This window comes from Carassius carassius, chromosome 20 (assembly GCF_963082965.1).
Source record: "Carassius carassius chromosome 20, fCarCar2.1, whole genome shotgun sequence".
NCBI lineage: Eukaryota > Metazoa > Chordata > Actinopteri > Cypriniformes > Cyprinidae > Carassius > Carassius carassius.
In genome coordinates, this window is record NC_081774.1 from 21265823 (window position 1) to 21284702 (window position 18880).

The 18880-nt window shown below is 34.8% G+C and overlaps 1 protein-coding gene across 2 annotated transcripts in view; it reads right to left on the reverse strand.

The window, feature by feature from the left end:
* LOC132096671 (elongation of very long chain fatty acids protein 1-like) overlaps positions 1–18880 on the reverse strand; it is a 642822-nt gene that overhangs the window by 103689 nt on the left and 520253 nt on the right. The window lies entirely within an intron of this gene.

Genomic DNA, 18880 nt, shown 5'->3' on the forward strand with positions numbered 1-18880 from the left:
TCACCTACCGAGTCCGGCAGCCAGGAAGACGCAGAGAGGACCAACTGTACCATGTGAATCTTCTGAAGCGATGGGTCGGGACCGGGCCCCAGCTTGCAGCCCTTACTCATCTACCTCCCGTGGCTGTTGACATGGACCCCCACCTCTCGGCCGCTCTAAAGTCGGAGCTGCAACACCTGGTCAGTCAGTTCACCGATGTGTTCTCTCCCCAGCCAAGGCGGACCCACGTACTCTAGCATGATATCCGCACAGCACCCGGAGTGATCGTCCGGCAGCGGCCCTATCATGTTCCGGAGGCTCGGCGACAAGCCATCGAGGAGGTACAGGAGATGTTGAGGTTGGGGACCATCGAGCCATCCCACAGCCCCTGGTCCAGCCCCATCGTCATGGTTCTGAAGCCCGACGTCACCTTCCGCTTTTGTGTGTATTATATATATATATATATATATATATATATATATATATATATATATATATATATATATATATATATATATATATATATATATATATATATACACACACTCCCACTCAAAAGTTTGGGATCAGTACAATATTTGTTTTTTAAAGAAGTCTCTTCTGCTCATCAAGGCTGTATTTATTTATTAAAGGGTACATAACATACAGTTTCACCTAATCTCATGTTAATCTTGAGTACCTATAGAGTAGTACTGCATCCTTTGTATATCCAAAAAGTCTTTAGTTTTATCATATTTATAAAAGAAAAATACTGCTTTCCGAATCTTTCCAGAAAATGCCGTGAGCGGAGTTATAATACTGATGTTTTGTGTTGTTTCCAATAACATATATTCCCTTATGTGCTGATTTCCAACAAAATACAGAAATCTGATGCAATTGTACTTAAATGAATGGGGTCTTTTAGCACAGGGATGGCTCCATGTTTTAATAGCGAATGTTGTGCAAATCCAGCGTCGACTTGGGCCTTGTTTATAAAACATTTGTCACTCAAATGACAAAGGCACTCGCTACACTCTGTTGCTGCCCCGGAAAAACAAACTGCATCCACTGTACATGTAACGCTGGGTTCTTGGGGAAGCTGAACACGGTAAACTTTCCCTCACATCCAAAAATGCACTTATTTGGAGGCATTCTCGAACAAATCCTATGCAGCGCTGCCGACGATTTTGAAAGTGCGTTGATGTACGCATTCTCTCTCTCCTCTGGCCAATGTGTGTGCGTGGGCGCGCTTTTCCGGGAGAAATGCTCATATAAGGACTTCTACGGACTTCATATAAGTTCTCGTCTACGTCATTAGATCCAGGATCGAAAAAAAAACAGCCGAAACTTGTACCAACCCGGAAGTAAGATTTTCATCACAGAAATTCTCAGTCATTCTTCTAAATTATTTTTTTAAACTTTGGCCATGTTTAGCATGAGAATCCATCTCATTAACACTATGAACAACTCTGAATACACGAAACACCATTGTACACCCCCCCCCCCCCCCCCCTATATATATATATATATATATATATATATATATATATATATATATATATATATATATATATATATATATATATATATACAGAAACAGTTTTATATCTTAATATACTTTAAAATATAGTTTATTCCTGTGATCCAAAGCTGAAATTTGGGGTTCTTCAAAAGTTTGTGGTGAGTAAATAATTTTCTTTCTTTTTTTAAAAGAAATTACTACTTTTATTCAGCAAGGATGTGCTAAATTGATAGTAAAGACTTCTATTGTTACAAAAGAATTATATTTGATATAAATGCTGTTCTTTTTTCACTTTTTATTCAGCAAAAAATCCTGACAAAAGTATCACAGGTTCCAAAAAAAAATAAAAAATAAAAATTTACATAGAAAACATTTACATAAAAAACATTTATTTTAAATTGTAAAATATATCACAACATTTTTGACCAGTTTAATGCAGCCTTGATGAGCAGAAGAAACTTCTTTAAAGATATTCAAAATCGAACTGATACTTACTGAAACTTTTGAGCGACAATATATATATATATATATATATATATATATATATATATATATATAGACATATAGACATCAGTGAGCAAAGCAGGTCTGTAAGTAAAATAAACATTAATCATTTTGCCAATTATTTAAATTTTACATGGTGTATTACAGTTATTCTAAAGGTCTGATGGTCTGATGTATAAACAGCTGATAGACAACAGGTGTAAATATTCACTACTATAACAGTTTGCATGATATAAAATAATCATATAGTTTTGATATCATGTATAAATAAGTGATAGAAATGAATCATTTTAATCATGCAAAATATAAGTTTACAGTTTACAGTGTTTTTCTTTATTTAGTTTAGGCTATACTTCCATGTTATGTTTATGACTTGAATGTATAATACAGTATGTCATAAAAAGAATGTCTGACTCAGATGTACAGAATGAGTTTCTAGGTGCCAGTTTTTTTTTCCTGATAAACACAAAAATGTATCCCTTTTAAAAAGTCTTCACTATGGAAGTCTTCACACAGAGACTGGTGAAAGTCAAAGTGTTTCAATATCAGCTTAATATTAATAGTTTTCTGTACAGCTAATTTTTTAAACATAATGTGAGAGTAATAAGGAATTATGGTGCATAAGTTTTGAAAAAGACTCATTAAGAAGCTCAGTGTAACAAAGTAAGTTCAAGAACATTGGTTTGCATTGTGATCATCCAGATTGAGGCTAAATGTAACACAAGCACACAAAAACCCAGTTCTAGTGAGCAGTGTTTGTGTTCCCTCAACACAACTTACCACCTCAAAGCTTATTCATGGACCTCGTCTAAATGGCTTTACAACAAACTTGGAGCAATGAAATAGCCATTGTTCACACTGAACAAGAATTATAATTAAGACCAGTCAGCCTGATCAACAAAACTTCTAGAAGGTTTTGATGGGTCCTCGTGGTCCATTAGGAATAGTGATAGCCTCATCAGCAATGGCCTGGGCTCAAATAACATGGAAAAGGCAGCAGCCTGCCAGCATTTGAATTAGGACCCATCCGAGGCACAATTCAGTTCAACCATTGACCACATAATGCTGCACTGGATGACCGACAATGTTCCCACAGAACAGTTGCCTACCTGTGGCAAAGGTAAATGTTCCAGTTCATCCAGGGGGACCTGTGCGCTTAAAAAAGACTGGCAGATTCTGTGGGAACCAAGTGCAGACAAAAGGAATTGAGAAGGTCTAGCCTGGTCATGCTACCTCAACAGGCAATGGTCTGTTAGGAACAGTTGTCATAGGACCATGTACACAACAAGTATATCTCGGTGGGAATAATGTGATAGTGAATCCGTTGAACACAAGGGAATTATCACAGCACAAGGTCAAGAGGAAACAAAGACACTTGTACCGTGGGCTCTTCTGCGATGAGGGAAAGACCTTTCTCTCACACAATAATTATCCCACATCTCATCTCATTCTCCTGCCAAGCTCTCACTTCCCTTCAGAGAAGCACTCAATCATGTATAAAGTACTCAATCATGCATAGCCTGTTCACAAAAATGATTTTATTGATCGTTTCAAAAGCCTTCAATAAACTTTAAATAGGGCTAAATTTAAATGTTAGGTAATGCCAGTACACCTTTGTAAAAAAAAAAAAAGTGCACTGTAGCATGCTAAAAATAGTACTTATTAATGAAATAATATTCTTTAATATATTATTCTTTAAAAGTTTGAACAGAATGTAATGTAATGGTTTTTTTTTTTTCTGGGGATGATGAATTAAACAAATCTATATAAAATTAAATTAGTTGAACTTAAGAGTGTTTTTGATCTGGTTAAGTAGGAATTAAATACATCTTAATATGGAATTTCATAATTACATTTATTGTCTTTGAAATGTGGTTGAAGTGCACTGCATGCCAAATTTACGACAAGCATTTCTAGGAAAATAAAAATGCACTTTAATGTAATTTCTATTGAAACTTGCATGACATACATTATATTTGTAAATCAAAACGGAATTTAAAATAAGTGTGTTTTTTTGGAGCAGGTCAAAAGATTAAATCATAATCATTTGAAATGTATAAACTTTTAATTTTACTGTTACAAACTGCACTTTTAAGTGTACGTACTTGAGTGTTTTGAGAATGAGAGAAATCATGAACGTGTACTCTAATTAAGACAGTGGCCCCAATTGGCTTTTTACATATTTGAGAGTTAATTACATTTTTTAAAATGTACTTTCAAGTAGACTACAAGTGCACATTCAATACAATTAAGCATGATCCTTTTACACAAGCCTGTGCAGTGTTTCCACAAATGAAAGCCTTTTCAATGCTATCCAAAAGACAGTGGCGGACTGGGACCAAAAAGTGGCCCTGGACTCTCTGGCCCACAGCAGCCCACCACATCATAACGCATCCGCCCCTGTTTTGATGTCATTTATTAATTTAATATTTAAGTAAACAGTTTGGGGTTTTTAACCAATAGGGCAACTAATCCTCTGTTGAAACAAGAAAAAAAAAAAACTGCGTGCAGCAACTGTTCATTTAGCGACTCCTAATGAGCAATACATGCTCATCACGACACAAACATTCTCCTAGAACTCACACTTTGCATTCAGTTAACAGATCCATACGAATCATGCATGAAATAGAAGATTATAAAGTCAAACTATAGCTTTTTGTGCTTTACAGATGAACTTGAAGTCTTTATTCATTCGAAATGTTCAATCATAGATCATCTTTGCCTCGGTAATACAAGTGCATGATCCGATTCGTGAATATATGATTCTTTTAAATCAAACGTTTAAAATAATCATTTATTTTGTTGAACGACACCAGCGTGGAAACCAATGGTTCACAAACTGGATTGATCTGAGGGGCAGGGCTTGTAAAATCGCCTGCCTGACGTCCCGGGGCTATTGTGTTTTCCAGTCGGGCTCCAAAATATATCACAATTCCTGCCCGATAGGCTATCTTGAATAGTGATGTAAAATTCCTAACTTGATTCGCGTTGTTCACTCACTTGAAGGGGTGAAACGGATCGTACTTGATTGTTTGTACTTCTAAATCTTGCCGAATCTCACGACCAATTCGTACGTATTTTATGAGGTGGCTTATTCGTACGAATTTGTACAACCTCACTCGTACGATTTTATACGATTTGTCTAAACCCCAGTGATGGTTAGGTCTAGGGGTGGGGTTAGGTGTACTGTAGGTCATTCTTACAAATTCATACGAATTGTGCAACTCGTAAAATACGTACGATTTGGCAAAAATCATATGACTTTGTATGAATGTGGTTGTACGAATTCGTACGAATAAGCCACCTCGTAAAATATGTACAAATTTGCAGTGAGATCGAGTTGTTTTAAACAATTCACGCGCATTCGGAGGTTGCGCGCCCTCATTCAAAGCACACACTGAGAGCAGCATTTCAGACAATGCGCGTACACAGAATTAATTCATCTTTCGCGTATCGTAACTTCTGAATGAACTCATACAGAAAAAATTATCTCAAAATAATTGTCTCTGCAAGTATTCTCGTAAACACCGTCGGTTGTTTTAAGTGAACGTATACAGCGGCCTGCTGCTCAGAGAATCGCTGTAACGTTACCTAAATCTGAATCTCTCTCTCTCTGTAAATTAGACGACATGAAAGGGGGCGTGTTTCAAACTAAACAGGGAGGGAGGGTAAAACACACTCCCTGTCGGCCGCGCGATCGACTCACTCATCCATTTGCATAGAAAAGAGATGTAATATTATGATTTCTGTCATTAAAAAAAAAAAAAAAAAAAAAATATATATATATATATATATATATATATATATATATATATATATATATATATATATATATATATATAGCCTATATATATATTTGTGTACCGGTGGGCCGGCCCAAATTGGCCAGCAGCCCACCGGGAAAAGTCCCAGTGCTCCAGATTTCTTGCATTAAGGCACAACTAAGTTGTAAACATACTAGAAACTAGAGTTACTTTTCATTGTGTGCTGTTCTTCACATGTACCCTCTAACAAACCAAGCGGCCCACCCAAAAGTCATCCCTAATCATGCATCTGTTTATATAACTAACCTCTAGCTAAAAGATTCAAAATTTACGAAGCTCTCACAGTCAAGGCAACCGTCCACTTTCAGGTGATGCAGCTGTCTTTATGGCAGGCTTTTTGATAAAACAAGGTCATAAACATGGTCTGTATTATGATCAAGACAGAGTGTACTGGAGTAATCCATGTCAACAAGGCATTTATCGCTCATAAAATCGCTCTAAAGCAATTGCCTTGAACAAGGCAAAGAAAGACAGTCTCCATATCAAGAACTCTTAGTCCTTTCACTTTAACTGGACTCAGGGAATGAGTGTTCCTTCTCAAGTGAATTGTCTTTTTTCCCTCGGGCATCCAGTGTCTGTGAATGCTGCACAGGGCCTAATGCAGGATGAATGGTGAGGTCTGTAGCCAAGCACTTACTTTCATGCATTAACAGAAAACAAAACAGAGTTCCCCAGTACCTCATGCTTCAAAATTCTATATTTTAAAAGAAAATTAGCATTTGTCTTTATTTTAGTTGACACAATGTACTATAAAAAAATAATAAGAAAAAAATGACATATTATGCATCAACCGTAGAACCATAATGTTTTTCCTATTTTAGTGAACACATCTTGTTTTCCTATATTAATTAACAAATCCATATATCCATATAAAATCATAATGCCATAATTCTCCAAGACCTTTTTAATGTCTTATAAGTTAAAATGCCTGTTTTTAATCCCTTATATCTTATGATTTATTAACTCTTTGTACATGATGTTCACCCTGTTATTATCATTGTGGTATAGTAAACAATTCATCCATAAATATGGGGAAATATAATCACTGAATTCTCTTTCTGAGAAGCACATTGCGGGTTCACATGCTTCAGCACCTAGTTATTTTAAATTAACCATAAAACTATTAACCTTGTTACACTTATGATGGTGTAATCATATCTTAAATGTATTGATAAGATGTTAAATAGCTCAATGAAAAGCATAAAGAATTAAATACCTGGTAGAATAAAATCTAACATGAATTCACCTAAATGAACAGAAAAATCATTCACGTTTAATGTGCATCAAGATTTTAGAAACATTTCATATCATACTGTACTTAAAAATACATAGATACATACATAGAAAAAATAGAGAGAGTATCTAACTCTTTTTTTTCTTTTTCAGTCTGAACCTGTTTAAATGATCAGCAGAACTTGGTATCCTTCCTCAGTCAGGACAAAATACTTTCTCTCTTTTCCTGTGCTGATGGAAACAGACAGTTCCTGAATTACACTTTTTGTGGGTCACACTTTTTCATAGGTGTTTCATACAGTATGTTCTTTTCTAGGCCTACACCCTTCATCAAAAGACACAGTCTAACAATATATTTTATTGCAGCAGCTGACTGCTGGCTGATGTGTTCAAACTGACTCACATCAGAACAGCAAAACACAGCAGAACTTTGAGCTAGAAGAGAAAGCACAAGACAGTTATGAGTTTATTAGGAAGCACTTTCAGTGGCTGTGCATCAGAATTGCCCTGACATCAGTTTCCAGACACAATAAAATATACAACAGCTTGGATGAACTGCATGACAGTGCTCTGAAAAGAGATACTGTGTGGGTTGATGAGTCATGCCAAATTGGTTAATGATTTTTTGACCTGTTCAATGGTTTGATATTATATTGAGCACTTTTAAAGGAATTCATTTTTATTCTTTTCTAACAGGTCATCCAAAAGGTGCTCATATGCTTATTTTTCTTTTGTTGAAAGCGCAAATGTTGCAGTAGTCAAATGACACGTTTATTTTACATGTAGTGAAAAACCTGTTTGTCACATCACTTTGTCGTCTAAGACTTGGACCTTAAAATAAAGTGTGACCAAATGCACTTTAGTTTAAATTTATATTAAATACAATTAGCTGAATTTTAGAATACATCTTTATTGATAATTTCATAATTCTGTTGTCTTTGAAATATGGTTAAGGTGTACAGGTGAATGTACAGAGTAGTATTTATGGTAAATTAAATTGATATTTATTGAAACTTGAAGGTACATCTATTTAAATATATTTGGATATATATATATATATATATATTAATTTTACATGTAATATTAATCAGGACACTACAGTTAAAATTACTTAACATTTTAGGCTGTTAGTCAAAATAATTTCATGTTTAAACACTTTTTGAAAGTGTTATGAAAACATACTCACACTTAAATTACCCTTTATTTCAGTATTATTATATTATCTAGTTAAAAAATAGTTTATTTGAAGTACACTACAAGTGCACATTCACTTAAACTAAGTGCATTTCTTTCTCACAAGGGTAGTACAAAACTTTCAAGCAAGAAAATGTCTCTTTTATTTTCTAAGACAATAATATTTCCATTTCCAGTTGTATATGATAATCATGGTCTGTGTGTACTTGTTTTTACATGAATAGAACAGCCATTTAGTGCTCACTGTTTCTCAAAACACCATAATAGATGGGTAACCAAAAACAGATTCCTTAAGAATGTCATGCAAACATTTCACATGTGTGTGACTCCATGGATCAAATTGGGAAATAACAGACTTTAGACGTACGTCTGGATTCACAGGGCCTGGGGTAAAATCATTAGGGAGGGCCACATCCACCATAAACATGTTTAGCAGTGTACAGATTCTGTGGCACAAATCACACTTGTGGAAACTTGTAGACACTTGCGTCACTCTCTGTCTTTCGTGCATCCCTGTTTTTTGATTACTTGCTCAGGATTATACTGTTGATTCCAGACATGACAATCTTCTGAGCTCAACAGTTTGTCTTTTATGCAGTCCTCTCAGCCTAGTTTGGTTGTGTCTCATTTAGACGTTTATATCAGATGTAAATCCATCCACTCCATTCTGAGGAAAATAAAGGATTTATAAGGATTAGCAGAGAACAGCAGACGCAAGACACTGTCCGAGTTCAGCTGGTGCCCTTCATCAGATATCTAGCAAAACTTTAATCACAAGAGTCGAGACAGAGGGCAAGTTGGCTTCGAAATTACTACTGCGAGCTTTGGCTCACCTTTTCAGACTCAAAAAAGCAGTGGCTTTTTATGGAGGTATTTAAAATAGCCTATCCTAAAGCACAGAAATTCCCATGTGCTACGCAAGTGCACTTCAAAACTTGTGGCCTGCATGTATGATGTAATATATTATGTTTATATTTAAAATATTTTAGCTTGGTATAGAATTTTTTTTTTTTTAGATATATTTATATATTTTCATAAATGTACACTACTTTTCAGAAGTTTGTGGTTTCGTTAGATTTATTATTATTACTACTTAATAAGTGGTCTTTGACTGCTTAAAGTAAAGAAGCATCAGAAAAATGGCAAGATATGAGACTTATAATACATTATAACTATGAGAAATATAAACGATTGTAAAAGTGGATGCAACGTGTTATTGTGTTATAAATCATCATACTCTTAAAAGCTATAACCACAAATAAGTAAATATTATAATATATTGAAACTGTTCTTATGAATATTCATGAGATAATACAACATATTATAAGGTTTTTTATAATGCATTATGCATTCACTATAATGCCTTACGAATACCCTTATAATGTATTATAAATACGGGCTTCATAGAAAGTGTTACCGAAGTCTCTCATAATATTGTTAAAATACAGTAAAAATAATAATATTGTAAAATATTATTAAAATGTAAGGTAACTGTTTGGAACTAGAGTAGTCTGAACTCTCTCTCTCTCTCTCTGTAAGAAAGTTAAGCACACATCACCATGACATCTTATCTTGTAAAAGCAGTAAAGCTGGCTTAAGATCAAGTCAGGAGGGCTGTCATGAGTGTGACATGCTTCATGAGTTATGTGAACACTCACTCCCCTTATCTGTTTACTCCATAAATGCTGACTCATTGATATAAAAAAAATTATGTAATACAGTTTATTTACAACATGCAATTCCCACAAATGTAATGCTATTAAAAAAAAAAAAAGAATTAAAGTGATTGCAGCCTGCCAGATCTAACCTGGTTTTTGCCCAAATCAAGGTAAACAATAACCACACCTTCATGTGTCAGTTAGAAGTTCCTAAGTTGAAAAGTCAATCATCAGCACCATCATATTCACATGCAGTGTCTGGATAAACAGCCGCGTCAGCTGCAAATAAACTGCAGAAGAAAGAGCCTATATGGGGAAAATCCTGGAAAGCTGCCTGCAGAGTTCAGTTCCAACCCTGTGCTCCTGAAGATCTTAGTTAGCTGGTTCACTTGGGTTTGATCAAGGTTGGAGATTAACTTTTCATGAAGTTATATCTCCAGAAACAGGACTGGGAACTCATGCAGTCAAGGATTACATCGTTTCAAGCTTTTGTCAATCCATGCTTTGAGTCGCATAAGAAATTAGTAAAAAAATAATAATAAATACACAAAATACAAAAAAATCCTGTATACTTGCAACTACAGAGCAGAATATCACAGAGACATTTTACAGCCATATGTCTTCATCAGGAGCATTATAGATACAGTAATTGGCCTGTTACATTTGGTCTATTTGTAGAGCAAGATATATCTATGTATCTTGGCAACACAGGTTTTGCTTTCTCAAGGGTACAGACATGGTATTTTTTCCCTTTACATGGAGATTATTGTAACCTGGCGACAGACTAATTCTTCTTACCACAAACAAACTGTACAGCTCTGGAACAGCACTAGAGCAGTTAGATGTGTGTGAGCTTTGAGAGTTGATGCTCTGTATCATACTGTATTGACTCTATGTTAAGTTTTACACTTATCTAAAACAAAAATTAAAATGGAATCACAGAAAAATGAATTATATAAAATTTATATAGGGATAAAAGTGTCAAAGAGCATTTTCAACAAAAGAGGAATGAATCATTTTACAGTGATGACCTTAATATATTCACATTAAAATGTTTTATTGGCCTGTGAATTTACTTCACAGTAAAATTTCCTTTTTATTAAAAAAAAAACAGGAAAAAAATCATATCAAGACTTATAATATATCTTGGAATGTATATTTTTGTCACACCTTATTAGCGAATTGTGGTTTTTTGTTTTAATTATAAAAACTAGTTTTACACTAAAAAAGCAAGCAAGCAAACAAATTAATAAATATACAAACAAATAAACAAACAAACAAATAAGACTGCCAAAGAAACAACAACAACAACAACAACAACAATTATTATTATTATTATTATTATTATTATTATTATTATTATTATTATTATTATTATTATTATTATCTGACAATAACTGTCCGGGCAAAAATATTTTTGTATATAGTCAAAAGTATATTTGTATAAAATATATTTATGTGCATATATTTTGAAACATAATTTAGCAAATATATTGTTATAAAATATATATATTTTAATATAACTGTATCATGATATGTACACGGGATATTTAAAAAAACAGAAGAGAAATACGCTGATGAAGACAGCAACCACAGCACAAGGCAGTTCAGCAGGTGTTTCAGTTGCTGTAGAATCCTTTGCTAATTCACACAATTAATTTAGCATATTTTGTATGTACTATATACATACATTTCTTCTGTTATTTTCATTTATAGAAGGCTTGCCGCATAAAAGTATGTCACTGTCATCTATTTTATCATTATATGTGACCTAACTATCTAATGATACCATTTAACCTTGAGAGGTTTATATTAATGATTAAAGTCTTTAGTGACCAGCTGAAATAGAAAAAGTTCTCATGTTTGAACATGCAATAGCAGTTGTACTGAAAGTGATATTAAATAAGGTCAATAAGGTCAACCGGTTCACATGTTTTAAGAGTTAAAGTCATGCCTCTACCCATCCATTTATTTCAGCATTCTGAGCCAACCCTGTGTTATGACATGCCTTTTGTTTTTGGTACTGGAAGAGCATAAGATCTTAGGCCAGACTGTAAATTGAGAACACACTGTTCTTCTGATTTTCTCCCGAATTCCTAAAGTGGTATGCACAATAGTTTGCATGTAATGTTTCTGTTAGAGCTTTCTATATTTTAATTGGTTTAGGATGGGACAGGATTTAGGGAATACAAGCGAGTGAGTGGGGTGCAGAGAGAAAACACAAGAGGGAATGGGAGGTTTATATTATATAAGCAATCTATTCACTGTGTGAAGAAGTGCAGACAACAGAAAAAGCAGGGCACGAGCATTGTTGTCTATCATGCTTAAAAACTTAATTATACATCTAATAATATTATACCAGAATGGGAATAATACTGCGCTCTTGTACAGAGATTATTAAAAGTCTTTATAAAAGCCTTGTATTTAGTCTTCCATGCTTCTTTCAACGCCAGAACATTCTGTACGACACAGAAAGTAAAAAAAAATAATAAAAAAATACACTTCTCTTTAAGCAAACATTGGTTGGTGGGGAGGGATTCTGGAGACCCTGACTGTGCTGTTTTAACTTAAAGGGCAGGGTTTACCAAAAGGGAGGCGTCTGAGTTTTGAGACTGAGCATGTGATTAGCAGGAAATGCCTTGTTCCATAGTGCCAGCGCTTTCTCTCCATTCTTGCAACCGAAGCGTCTGACCCTTGATATAGTTATTCTGCTTTACACCCGTTTTCCTGAGCAGAACCAGTCTTAGCCAGTGCCAGCTCAAGGCCTGTTTACAGCCTTGTTTTCTTTCTTCTGTTTGATCAATTCCTTTTTGTCTCTCATCAAACTCCAGAAAGGCCAAATGATAATGAGGACCTATTTGCTAAAAGTGAAATTAAATTTACTCACTGTCAGAATGGTCTGATTTTCACAGAACACACATTTGGTCCTATCTTGCTATCTTGGGTTTAAGATGTTAGGCACTCAAACCACACCAGAAGACACTGGGTGCTGTGAATCACACTGATTGATTACGTCTATGCTCTGTGTATGTTCTGTGTGGGCTTTACCTCATCAGCACTATTCCTGATTCCTGATTCCAGCTGTCTGAATTCTGTAGTACTTTAACAGAATCCTTGAATTTATACCTCAATATTGCTCTAAGGCATAAAACTGACCCCATCATTGCCCTCTTGACCTCATACATACATTGCTTTTAAAAGCTTGGGGTTGGTATAAGTTTCATTGTGAGGACCACAAAACCAGTCTTAAGATTTTTTATAAATAACGGAATTTACAAAATATCTTCATGGAACATGATCTTTTCTTAATATCCTAATGGTTTTTGGCATAAACGAAAAATCGATAATGTTGACCTATATTGTTGGCTATTGCCACAAATATACATGTGTGACTTAATACTAGACTTGATCCAGGGTCACATAGAGTATATAGACCAGTTTCATGTATCCTGCCCGAATAAAATTATTTCTTAAAAAAACAAAAGAATCTTACTGAGCTCAAACTTTTGAACGGTAGTGGACATAACATGCTCTAGAAGTGTAAATAATGGCTCAACGTGTGCATGTGAAGCTGAAAAATACATTCCTGAAGCTAAAAAACATGCCTGAAGTGTTAACAATGTTATATTCTGACTTGGCTGATTCAACTGACTTGAGTTGTGCTGCCCCCTTTCATACAGAAATCCCCACAAAGATTGTTTGAGCTCTCTTATATTAGAACAACTGTTCACATTGCTACTGTATGTATGAAGGTGAAAACTGTGTCATAAAGGAAGGCTCGAGCTAAGCACATGACAGGTGAGTCTGAGGGCCAAGAAGGATCTATGCTGCACACCAATAACACCACAAGGCCGACCCAGTCACGCACAAGTGCTGAAATAAAGAGAGAGTGATTGGCTAAGTACTAAATACCATGCTGGCTTACTACTAAATACTGCACACAGTATATACTCTATATTGCTGTCCATTAACATGAAACTAAACTGAATTCTGCCACATTTCAAACTAAATGCTATGTTGTTGTCACATGACTTCATCATATTGCATGTTTATTTCAGTAAGTAAAACTTAGAAGTATAGATGCATATTTTTACATTTTTTGATCAAGTTTCAGTATTTGGCAATCGATCCAAAATTGTGTCAAGCAAAATATGTAAATAAATGTGAGCAGTAGCTTAAGTTGTTTGTTTGCTACACTGGAAACGCATACTACACTCAGAAAAGTAATCTACAGCATACACTGTTGTGTAGAAATCAGTTTTACTGTTAATTTTTGTCATACTGTAATATTTTCATACTGTACATTCTTCAAAATAAAGGTTCTTTATTAACATCTATAGTTCTATACGTAACATCTATGAACAGAAAATATATGCAGGAGTAGTAACATCCAGATAATATGGACATATCCAGAGAATAGAGCAGGAGTGTGTTAAGAATCAGAGAAGCATATATAATCTTATGGTGCTTATTATTTTTAAAGAAGGTAGTATGCATTCACACCTACAGTATAAACATTTTCTGCTTTGCAGTTTTTTTCCCCATCTTTAGTGCATCTGTGATGCCAGCAACCAGTGCTGTAATTAAGCATACTAGCAGCTGCTTGGGTGGCTGTGGGCATTTATGTCCCATGATGCTTCACAAATGTTGCTCCAGCCTCTGGGGTGTTGTTCTCACTTTTCACACAAGTAGTCATGGAAGTCCGCAGGCCTTGAAGTGGATTGGCACAAAGAAGTAATGGACATGTTTCAGACTTCTGAGCCAGTGCTATACACAAGAACTGGGTTTCACAGAATCCTCAACATGAAATAATTCACATTGTTCTTCACAGTTGGCAGATTCAGTTTAGCTCTCAGATGTCAGCATTCTTCATTTTTCATAGTATAATACAAATGTAAAACTTTGGGCTATGTTAGATTTTTTTTTTCAATCAATCAATCAATCAATGAATGGTAGTACAGTGGAGACGATTTTATGTTAAATGTTTTTCAGGTTGTGAAATTCCAAAATCAATAAATTTTATTTTTAAATAAATCTAAATATATAATGGATATATTTTTTGAGGAGTTTTTCCAGACTCTATAGTATTCAATTATGACACACATATGCATTTTAATGAAAAAAAAAAAATTATAATTATAAAGTATTTTTTTCAACTGTGTTGTTAATATAAGTTCTACCAGAAAGACTCGGGAGATAAAACGTACGAAGCATACATTTATTGACAACTCAGCAAGCATAATTTTAAATTTCTTTGGCGGAAGGTCCCGTCCATGGTTCGTAATCCCAGGGTAGCGGACCTGCAATTCTTGCCTGAAGACGAAGGCTTCCTGCAGAACTTAGGCTAAAGCTTTCATTTATGCAAATGTATTAGAGCATGTGATCATGTGCATGCATCTGCATTACGTGTACATAGTGTGCTTGATTGTTCTGTGTGCACAAACTAAGTCCTACCCTCCACAAATTCCTCAGCATAGAATAAATGGGCACATTAAGAAAATGCTCAGTCATACAGCAGGGACCCACAGCCAAAGAGAAACTGCAGCAGAACCCCATCCTCTCCCACTGCAGATTACATGCTGCCTTTTCACAGGATTACAGGCAGCTATAGTCAAAGATCTGGTCACAACCAGTCCACAAACCCAGTCTGTAGTGCTCTATATGCTTCATTACCCCTTCTATTTATTCTGCTTCTGGGCAATAACACTTTCATTCTTTTTTTATTAAATTTCTCGTTTTTTTTCCTGCCATATGTGGCCTCATATATATTTACGTCTGTTCACTAAACCTCAAGCATGGGTACTGCAAAACATGTGTTACAGCCTTAGATGAGCATGGTTTGATTGCAGTTATATAAACCAAATAAAACAGCATTTGCGCAAGTAAAAGTGCTTGTCAATCGATCATCAATGATGCAGTTGATGCAGTCTCCTGAATAATACCAGCTGCTGCAAACAAAACTATTTCTGAAAAAGAGTATGTTGCTTATAAAAATGCCCTTATTAAAGCATTGGATAATCCATTTGTTGATACCTGAGTGTAACAAAGGCCATTATTTAACTGGAGGTTAATTTCAATGCTTTGTTTACCTTGTGATCATGTGTCCTTTCTGATTGCATAACCATGTTTTTTTCCTTTCCCCACTAGAACCAGCTCGGTTCAGCCTGAGCATTCCGGCGGTTGCCATGGCAACTGAGCATCATCCCTTCCCATCAAGCCCTTGTTGAGTGGTGGGTCTCAGACAGCATGTTATCTAAGGGTCACAAGTGATATTTGGAAAGATATGGAGCATCTGAAGAAGCTAAAGCAACACTTACTGCTCATTTGTTTATGATAGTATTGTTTTTTCATAGCACTTACTGTAATAGCCAGCGGCACATTGCAACAACATTGCATGCCTGCATGCAGAAATGCCACAGATCTGGTTGAGGAGTCATTGTGTTTAAAGACAGCAGACAGAAAGATCAATTAGAAATCACCATCTTCAACTTTTTGAAACATGTTACTGTCTTTGCTGACTATATAAAGGCAGGAAGGAAACTGGGTCAGCAGCCTGAAATGCTTCTCTCTGCATGATTCATGGAAGATGCAAGCCATGCTATTATTTGGCCTAATGAGAAATAAATGTCATTGTTATCAACACCTACAATCATCAATTATGTTCATATTATTCTGTGCAAATAAATAAATGGAACTGAATAATTAAAATAAATTATACTATATATATATATATATATATATATATATATATATATATATATATATATATATATATATATATAAACAATTAAAAAAAAACATTGTCATTAGCCACGTTTACATTACCTACACATTTTTTTTTTTTGTTCATTCCGATTAAAATAATTCCTATTGAAAGATTTGGTGGACTGTTTACATGAGACGTTATCTAATGTGAAATGCTGTTTACATGTGCCAGTGCTTTCAATTTTGGGACATGCCCTACAATGGAGTAAAATTAAATCACCAGAGGAAAAAATGCCAGTTTTTGCATTAATATCTCTGTCAATAGCTCTGATTAATCTGTAATATATAATAAATTGCATGGTTTATCCCACCCCTTTCAAACCGATTCAATATCATTCTGTTTGGGCATTTTTATTCCGATTGGGGTGTTTATAAGGAGCATTTTCATTCGGATTGGACTTTTAAACCGATTACAATGCTCCATGTAAACGCACCTATTGTCAACAAAATGTCATTTTTTATGACTTATTTATGCGTTTACAGAGAAAACAAGGGATATCATTCTGTCATCAACCAAAAACATGTATGTTTAAGCAAAATCAGCCACTTTAATCCTTAGCTTGACATTAATGTTAGACGAATTGCAATTATTCACCATTCACCATCCATTTGTCTTTATATCAAGTTACCATACTTTAAGATTCCTGATGTCAAAACAATGAACAACTTAAAGATGATCATACCCTCAGGAAATGTATCAAGAGAATTAAACTGTGTGAAAATGTTCCAATCGCAAAATGTAATGATTAAGTTTAATATTTAATTTAAATGGTCATAGTTTACCTGTTGATTCAGAGAAACCTTCTTGTGAACAGTCTTTTATGAAAAAAATAACAAATAATAAATCACTGCACTTTTCAAGTCTATTTTAACTCTGCGGTTAAAAATAAATTAATTTATTAATTTGACAGACTAAACAACTGCCCGGCAACTTCTTTTCCCAAGCACTGGAGAGAAACACCATTCTAATTTATGATTGGTTGGAAGTCGCTTTGGGGAGCCAATCACAAGGCTATATGACTTGTCAGTCTGTCACATATGGAAATGTAGGTGAAAGGTTCCACAACAAACTTGTTAACCCTGCCCCCACCTCGCAGAAAAGCACATGAAGGGAATATTTTTGTCCCAGGAAAGCTTGGATGTTTTTGCACTTCGTAGAATGAAACCGAGACGCCTATTTGTTCCCTTGTGAGAGCCAACAAATAGCGTGTATTAACATGAATGTGACTTTACTGTTAACCGTGTTGGCAAGCATCGTGTTTATGCGCTCCTTGCAAACAGATAAAAAGTTAGTCGATGATGTTGCAAAAGTTGAGCTGCAAACTCTGCAAATATCCCATCGATGTGGGTTTGAATTGTTTGTTTATATTTTGCACAATACAATGTTTCAGAAAGAAAACATTTTAATCACTCTGTTGACCAATACCAAGGAACTGTTTACAATGCGAAAAAAATGTTTATGAACGGTCTTGAAAGCTTGCGACAGATACAGATTTAGAAATGACAACAATTGTATTGTGTTCTGTAATTTTGAGCAAAATTAAGCTAGTTCGTTTTAAACAAGAAAATATGTCAATGGAAATGAAAATAAGTGCTAGCCTACACAAAATCATACTTTAAAAAATTTTAATTAGTGTTTTAATAATGCCAAGATTTTAGTAAATTTGGACTAAGGGGTGAATTGTATTCTTGGGAGGTAAATCTCAAGTTGGAATCTATATACATATATATTGTTGGTCCAAGGATACACATCTTGCCGTGTTTTCAAAACATATTAGTGATCTTTTAATGCCAAAACAGCACTTCAAATCAGCAAGTACACAAGCAAGATGTTACCACTGTAAAGAGGAAGCACACAAGACAAGTTTGTGGTAAAAAATAAATGTTTAAGTGTCCTTTTTTTAGCAACTTTAGGTTTTTACCAAAACAGGTGCAGTTACATCATAGTAGTAGACAAAAACAGGATCAGATCCTTGATGAATCAGGGATTTAACACGACAAATAACAGATCAACAAGTATAAAAACAGAACAGTTATTGGACCTCGACTGTGAAGTGTACCGCACAACCAGAACAGTGTAGTGTGTAATCAAAATGGATACTAAAATTTGCCATTTAACACACTGTTAGTAAGACTCATTGAAACATTACATACTTGAATCATCAAGTCAACATATACAACAACTAGCTATTGGTTTAAAATTAGATGTCTAGCCTTGGCAG